The following is an 8,820-nucleotide window of genomic DNA, read 5'->3' as shown; positions in this document are numbered from 1 at the left end:
GGGGGGGCGTTTTTCGTGACGGCGCGAAAAACGCGGCCCTCCTCTAATACCACGATGAGCAATTGAGAAGCTCTTAAGCTTCTTAAGCTTCTTCTTAAGCTTTTTGAAAGAAGTAATGAGAAAAATAATGCAGCTAATCTCTGGTTTTTCCACAACTTGATGAAGGAGATGGATGTGTGGTCCTCCACCTACAGAGCCTGGTCCTTCGCGATCTGACAGTAGAAACAGGGGTTCTTGATCGCCAGAAGTCTGCCTGTATCGACGATTCGCGATGAGATTGACTATAGAGCCCGATCGTTCCTGGAGCTCCGCCTTCACCCGAGATTGGTAGCGATTGGAAGCTCTTGATCTCAGCTCCGCTCTGATACCACTGATGCGCAGATCGGTTGCAGAATGCTCACGTAGTGAATCTCGGAAGGTCCCCAAGAACAATGAACTCTACCTTTTTGCACAAAAAACAATGTAAAAGCATAAATGACAAGAAGCAAGAGACCAATTGGATTCAATCTCCCCCCATGCCTTGTGTGAGCGCTTCACAAAGCATGTATTTTATGTATATTTCCATCTTCATGCTCAATAATAGCCCAATTTACAAAAATATGACAAGCTTTTAGCTTTTGAGTTTGCTTTCTACAAAAATAGGAAAATAAAGCTAATGGACGGTGCCCATAGAGTCTGGCACGCCCAATCTCAATGTCCAAATAGAAATAACATATCCATGCGCATAGGCGCATAAAAAATAATAATCAATAATCGATGTCTCAATAGACATAACAAAATATAGGCGTGGCGCCTATCAAAATATAATCCAAAGGTCGAATACTCGCTAGACTCCAATGCTTTCCTCCGCCACTACTACTATCTCTACACATCAATCGAAGCATTCACAATCGTTAGTAAAATAATACAATTAAACCGACAAAAGTGAATACCTAGCAGTCTTCAGCTACATAAATAAATCAACTGGTTAGAAATAAATCCTAACCTTAATTTATTACGAGTGCGCACTCTAAACTCATAAACGTTTATTAATTTAATATGCATTTTGCGGAATCACCCGCTATGGAATCACCCATGTACACACTAAATTCATGAAACGCCCGAAAAGGACAGGTGTCCCCATCAACTTCTCGCACAAAGAATCCTCTTTGTGTATGAGCCCCGGTCATCTAAGTTTACGGAATCCACCGTAAAACCTCACGGAATCCACCGTGGAATATGCCTCCTGGCATCACTCCAACCCTCACAAGTCTTCAAAGGCTTCACATGGCCATAAATGTTGACTTAACATAGGTGCAGAGGTGGAAATGGCTACAAAAGAATTATCATCTTTAATGCCACGGTCTGCAAGTTGTCAAAGGCCTCGACTTATTCTAGCAACAAGTAGTAGTGTTGTTGCCATAAAGTTTGGAATTCTTATTGAGAGCTTATCTGATTGGGCAAAAGTGAAAGCTATCACATCTAAATCTTCTCTGCATTTCATTGATAAAGTTTCTCTACCAATGATAGTAAGGCTGTATACAGACGAGGATGAATGGTTCAGTTGGAGCAAGACAGGTGATGACGTGCTCCATATTGAGTTGCAAAAGTGGGCAGATGCAATGGTGATTGCACCTCTTTCAGCAAGCATGCTTGCAAAGCTAGCAGGTGGGCTTTGTGATAATCTTCTGATATGCATTCTTCGGGCATGGGATTTCTCAAAGCTGGTGTTTGTAGCTCCAGCAATGAGTACTTTTATGTGAAACAACCCATTCACACAAAAGCATCTACAGGCAATCAAAGAGTTGGGATTTGTTATTATACCACCAATACCTAAAAAGCTAGCTTGTGGAAATTATGGCAATGGAGCAATGGCAGAACCATCTATTATAGATTCAACTCCAAGGCTTTCAATGCATAATAGAAATTCTCAAGTGAAGCCCATGGTTTTTGACTCAGTATAGATCGAGGCCAGCTACACTGGTTTGGTGCTTTTCTTCTTTGAGGATATGTTCTGTCACCAGTGCAAACATAGCACTTATATGCCATGAACTCAATCTTGACAGCATTGTCGGTGTCCTGTCCTTCTCTCCATCAAATCTTGACAAGATCATCTTATTCGTCAGAACGGCATAACTTGGCTCGTCTTGGCCCTCCTCTCGATTGTCGCCCTCGTGTACAGCGTTGCATGCATCTTCACAAAGTGAGACCTGACTTACAAGAAGTGCCACCCTTGCCTTTGTTTTCTTGTGGATAAGAAGCGTCATCTTTTCCGCTCTGCTCTTTCATCTCACATGTATCTTCTCAACATTGCTAATATGATCTATGTTCTAGAAGAGAGTTATGGGCTAAGTACTCAGCTTATAAAGGGGAAGAGGATCGATTCATTCTTACATTCTCTATGCCATGTATCTTATTCTCTCATCAGTGGTGGCGATTACGTTTGACCTTGCATGGCACAATTCAGTCAGACATGTGCTACTTCATATTTTTCTGGCTATCATATTTGCAGTTGCTTTGGCAATTGTGGAGCTATTAGGCATTGTGGTGTTAACAATTCTGTATTATGCATGTAAGGCCTATCATCACGGGCCAATAGAGACAGTGGCCTTTTCAGACCATCTCGGCGCCTATGCAGGGGAATATGTGAATTTAAGAGCGGCAACTACGGATGAACCCAAACACATTGAAACCAATCTGACTCGGGCCAAGTTTGAGGAACTTTACTCTGACCATCTGGACAGATGCGAAACTCTAGTTGAGAATTCCCTGAAGGATGCAAAGCTAAGTTTTAATTATGTGAAGGAGGTTATCATCCTAGTGGGAGGATCCACAAGGATACCAGCAGTGCAGGAGCTGGTCAAGAGAATGACTGGCAACAATCCAAATATGGAAGAAAAACTATATCAGGAGGGTAAAAGAGGTGCAAAAGGCCCTCCTTGATCTCTCCATCAAGACCACATATGAGAGACTCTTCAGTCGAGCTTTAAGCTCCTCATCTCTTCGAAGCTTTGCCATCAAATTCGAGAGAGAGGCTTGAGGTTGAGCTTTGTGTCCCTCGCCTACATTGAAATTTTCACCATCAAGTCGCTTATGAAGATGGCTTGAGTTTGAGCTTGGTGCTCCTCGCCTTCCTTGAAGATCGTCATCAAGTTCTGTGGAGTGGTTTTGAGTCGAGCTATGAGCTCCTTGCCCTCTTCGGAGTTCTCATCAACATCAAATTCTACGAGAGTGGCTTGAGTTCGATCTTTGAGCTCCTCACCTTCCTTAAAGATCTTTCCATAAATCCTGACATTCTACCTTCTTCTCTTCTCTCCATCAGTCACACTACAAGATATAGGCCTTATACCGACGTTAAAAGTGACGAAAATGTAAATAAAAAAATTTGCCCCCGTCGTCGCAAAAACGTCGTTATTGGCGATGCCATAGAACAGTCAGTATCAGCGTCGGTATCAGCATTGTTATTGGCGTCGGTATCAGCGTCGCGGTCTGCGATGATAATAACGACACGAACAGTAAATTTGTGATGTTAATAGCGACGGTAACAAGGAAAAAAAAATTTGTGGCAGAGCAGCAAGCTGCCCTGTCCCATATACCACTGTGTGCTTTATTTGGGCCATACAAAATAGTTTCTGCACTGTGTACAATGCTCGTGTAAACAAAAACGAAGTATACTGAAATCATAACTCTGATACATGAAATAAATACATGATCGCATAATAAAAGCGACCGGTACAATCATGGAGAATCTGTAGCCTCCTCTCCCAGTCGGTGCCAGTCGTCTGCATCTAGCCACTCGGGCTTTGCAGCCCCACTCTTGAGTACCTTGTATGCGTCCGATAGTCTGTATGACATATATGCACGCATGCAGTCCATCATCCAGCCCGTAGAAAATCTATCTATTGAGGGTGGAATCGGAAACTCCTCATGCAAGGATGCTACTATGTAGTCATTTCTCCCCTCCGGTATGTACTTCCAACGATCTAGACGTGTCAAAAAACTTGTTGGCACAACTCTCTTATGCGAGTCATTACCCTCCTCCCCTCATTATTCATGATGATGGCTCCTGACATATCATCGACTAGATAGACATATCCCCCTGGGGTATGCCTAAGATAGGTCCTCTCCCACCTGCATCCACGCTCTTGGGCATATCCCCCTAGGGTATGCCTAAGATAGGTCCTCTCCCACCTGTGTCCACGCTCTTGGGCATATCCAGGAGACCCCTGTGTATCCGGTGTACCGACCGGGGTAATATCTGTCGGAGTGGCATCCATAGGGATACCACCTGCAAACGTCTGAGAGCAAAAGCCGTAGTAACTGGAGTAGACGTCCCCACAGGTGTGACAAATCCTGGAGGTGACGCAACTCAAGCTGAACAACAAGACAGAGACACCGCATCCGTACCTCCAAAGCATCCACCTGAGCCTGAGACATGCTCCTTGGAACCGCCATGAGCAAGGAGTCGCACATGTATCCTATGCCGACTACGGGCTCACTGCCTCCGTATCTCTGCAGAATCCCCCTGACCCTGAAGCACTTCCTCCCTCTGGCCCAAGTCTGGAGCGTCGACCTCGTCTACTCGAAGCTGAAGTATCCGATCGCGCTGAAATAGATCTAGCAGAGCGGCCTGACGATGTCCGAGACAGCTCCTGGTCTACCATGTCTCTGAATCTCACGATCTGGTCTGGAGACATGCGCGTGAAGATATCTTGCAACTCCTCATCGCTCATCTCTCGACTCATCTTGAAAATATCACTTGAACAGATAAAAATGATATTAGAATAATCAATTTAAATCATACAAAGCACGCTAATATAAATCCTAAAAAATTTATCTCACTTAAAATGCATATCTTATGTATCCTTATAAGCAATTGGTCAACGAATTGAGTAAGTGGATGCTTCAAGTATGAAGTATTCTATAGTCCCATGTCAATCTCTTGACACAACTCCGCATACACTAGAAGGTCGATAGACATGTCACCATAAAAGGATGAGTCCACCTCGTTCTCAAAGAATTCTTGGACTCTTGTATTTCCATCATTGTTAGCCGATGCTGGCTCCAAGCTTTCGGTGGCCTCCACCCCTTGCAATATCGACCTCTCTATTTGCATATTATCTTCATCTATGCTCAGAACATTGCTTTGATCATATACTCTTGCACTTCGGGGAGTTGAAGGTATAACATACCACCATCGAGGTTGTCGAGAATTTGGATAGAAGATTACATGTTCACAAACACGTACAAGAGAGTTTAAACTATTGTGACATGTACCATGTCGTAATACAATTAACAAATAAATGAGTCCATGCACCTGTTCACAATGGATCGGCAACACAAAGGTGTCGGGCAAATCCGTCCATTTTTTTTCGAAATCTATTTTGAGAAATCTAGATGGACCTCGTGAAACTGTTGTTCCAGCTCCTTCAAGTACCACTTTGAACCACTGCACATTGAATAGTATCATGAAGAAGCTACGGTCATCCACCGTAACAATACTTTGCAAGTTTCCAAAATACTCCATCTCATCTATAACCATGTTTGGATCCGTTGCTCGTCGCCGGCTCTCCTACTCGAACCTTGCCATGATACCATAGTCCATTGTGGAGAGTATTTTATCAATACACTCCATGTAAAAATGTCGTCCGCGTGACCACGCTGCACTATATATTTTGTACTGTACATTGAAACACTCAAATTAGATGTCGCATATAAAATATAGATACGACAAATCCTAAACACCTCATCACCTTTGGACTACATCCCCTCGAGAATTTCCACTCCTCCATTGAGACCTCTACCCCTTCGCTAGACACTGCGGTCAAAGCTCCATGCAATCATTGCATTGACATGAACCGCGGCATCTCCTCCATGCCCTCAGGATATCGAATCAGTCGATGATGCGTACTACGTCAGAATTCAGCTCGCGCTTCCTCTTGACCTTGCCTAACGATCTAGTACTTGGCGAGCCACGTCTCCATAGAGGCATGGTGCAACATACAAAAGCGATTAACCTTCTCCTCCATTGTAGCATCCATTCTTTTTTCTACCCCATTTCTAACCACCACATCTCGAGTCAGTCTATCATCATCCTTCAGCGACCATAGCATTTTGTTGTCTGTATCCACCGTTGGTAGCCATTGTGAAATATGCACTAACGCCTTCTCAGACACCAACCAACCTTCAGCCATGCTACCTTCTGGCCGAGCTCGTTGTCGCACAAAGACTTTCAGGGTTTTCATAAAGCGCTCCAAGAAGAATATCCCAACATCGCATATGGACAGGTCCATCTACAAGATGCACAAGAAGGTGGATTTGTATCGTGAACATGCTGGTAGGCAAGTACTTCTCAAAGAGACAGACCGTCTCCACTGCTCCCCACCTTGTGGATTCAATAGTGGACGTCTTAATCTCCTTCTGTGAGATCCATTGCACCAAAGTCGATAACTTGTAAATGGCCCCACGTATTTCTGGAGTAAGACATCCTATAATCGCGATCGGTAGTACAAATTGCCACAAATGAGAAAGCATTATGAACAATGGCTACACTCCAAATAGCAAAATGTGTACACCAATTACAATCCATTCGTAGTATAAACCTGACATATCTTATGCTAGTCATGGAATTTTAGCCCTGATAATTGGTCGTCTTTAGAAAATATAGACCTGAGAGAACGCATCATACCCATCGGAGTGCGGATAAACTTGACTAGTTGCTTCACAATGCGCTCTTCTTTAGTGGAAAAACCCAAGGAGCGCAAGGTAGCTGCACGCGACCATCAGCACTCGACTGCGGCCAAAGCGTCTCCATCTTACCTATCTCCTTCAAATCCATTCATGCCCCTATAGTGTCTCTCTTTCCTGTGATGTGGTCCCATAGGGAGTTGCCCATATTCTTGAAAATATACATGGGATCCAACAAGTGGTTGACCTGTAAGTGGGTCCAATATGGCAACTCGTAGAAAACTGAGAACCGCCGCATTCCGTTTGGATGTGACTCCGCGTGGACCATTTTCAGCTCGTACTAGCTTGCGGCGTTCATATGTGTTGGAGGTCATCCAAGAAAACCTTTCCTGAGTTCATGATCCTCTGGCAAGAAAGCCGCGTGTCCTTGATATACTATCATCTTCATGGTTCGTGACCTCTTCGGGAGTTTAACTGTGGCCCGCACAATGGACATGCATGATAACTTGAGATAACCAGACCTCTTCCAACCATGACCCAATGAATATAAGCTTGAACGAGATAAAATATAGATGTTGCCAATGAGAACAGAAGTCTATTTACCTGAGCACTCTCTGAATCCCAGAAAGTCATGCATATCCATATGAGAATGGCTCGAATATTAGCAGACCGCCGACCATCACGCTTGCTCATATCTTGCAAGGTGACTCCCTCCTCCCACAAAATCTTAAGCTCATCGACTAATGGATGAAGATACACGTCCATATTTTTGACTTTGTAATGGTCGGGGACGCGTAAGCTAAGGATGGGATGTCCTTTCTTCATAGAAAGCCATGGAGGAATATTGTAGTTGACAAGGACTATAGGGCACACACTATAAGAAGTTGAGCACAGACCGAATGGGTTCATGCCATCCATTGCAAGACCGAGCCGAAGATTCCTTGGCTCTCAGGCAAAGCCTGGGAATGTAGAGTCAATGTGGCTCCATACGCGTGAATCTGTTGATATTCGTTGAACTCCATCCGTGGACCTATTCTGCGCATGCCACGTTGTCAAGCTCACCATGCCGGACGTACGAAACATGTGGTTTATGCAAGGGATAAGCGGAAAGTGTTTGAGAACTTTTTGAGGGATGGTTTGCCCTTGCAAGTCATGTCGATACCTGTGAGCTCCACACTTTGGACATGTCTCCATAGTCTCGTATTCTCCTCGAAACAGTAGGCAATCGTTGATACATGCATGGATGTTGTAGTAGTCTATGCCAAGCTTTCGTAAAACACGTCGTGTATCATCACGAGACTCGAGCATGGTATTTGTGCAGGTGGTAGTATATGATATTTTAATAACCTGAAAAAAATCATAAAACACCTTGAAAAAGCAAAAATGTTTTTAATAATAGTACCGAAAAAAAATCAACGAAGCGTATGTACAAGATACCTGAACAATTCGATCACACTCGCATTGCTCCACCCGTATTTTGCTTGCACACTTAAGAGTACAAGCAGTGTCTTCAGGTGAGATACTCGGCACCCATCATATAATGGTATGGATGCTTCCTCTCTAAGCGGATCAAAAGTCTCGACATCCATGGGAATCAATGCATCGATCATTGCCTCCATCTCAAGCTCCAAGATTGTAGGTAAGTTTGGAAGGCTGCCTGTCTCCTCTGGCATTGATGGTATAGATTGGCCTTGCAAGTGGTGGATTGGCTCATGCACTCCATCCATCACACGCCCACGAACTCTTCTAATTGGCCGCAAAGGGTGCACTCCTCCTTGGGACGAGAGGCCACCTTCCTGGATAGAAAATTTGCCAGCCAGACCCAATCTTATTGTATATGGTATTCAATTAGCTTGCGAGTACAATGCATGATTGATATTAACTTTTCTTACCATTTGCTAAAAATCCGCAATCGCCTTATCAATGATCTCAGATTGAAACTCGCCAAATCGTCGTACGTGTTCTATAGACAATCGACGTTTTCGTCTAATTACCAGCTTGCATTGAGAGCAAGGACGTAGGGCATGCTGATTAAGATACGCCTCGGGATCTTGAACAACAAGACCTTCATCGTTTTCCATTTTGTCTACGTTACGACAAACAATTTGTTTTTGTTATCATTCTTTTTTTCTTTCTTAAATTGTTCTCCTCTCC

At 43.8% G+C, this 8,820-nt stretch overlaps 2 pseudogenes; both read left to right on the top strand.

Moving 5' to 3' along the window:
* The first annotated feature begins 1,307 nt into the window (after positions 1–1,307).
* Positions 1,308–1,943, top strand: LOC148036412 (putative phosphopantothenoylcysteine decarboxylase pseudogene; annotated as a pseudogene).
* An 83-nt stretch (positions 1,944–2,026) lies between these two features.
* On the top strand, positions 2,027–2,922 carry LOC148036411 (uncharacterized; annotated as a pseudogene).
* Positions 2,923–8,820: the final 5,898 nt, after the last annotated feature.

Source organism: Lygodium microphyllum, chromosome 5, assembly GCF_053477565.2.
Source record: "Lygodium microphyllum isolate KBCC chromosome 5, Lygodium_microphyllum_v1.1.10, whole genome shotgun sequence".
NCBI classification, from domain to species: domain Eukaryota; kingdom Viridiplantae; phylum Streptophyta; class Polypodiopsida; order Schizaeales; family Lygodiaceae; genus Lygodium; species Lygodium microphyllum.
The sequence above is the reverse complement of the archived record's forward strand: the minus strand, read 5'-3'. Positions and strand labels throughout refer to the sequence as shown.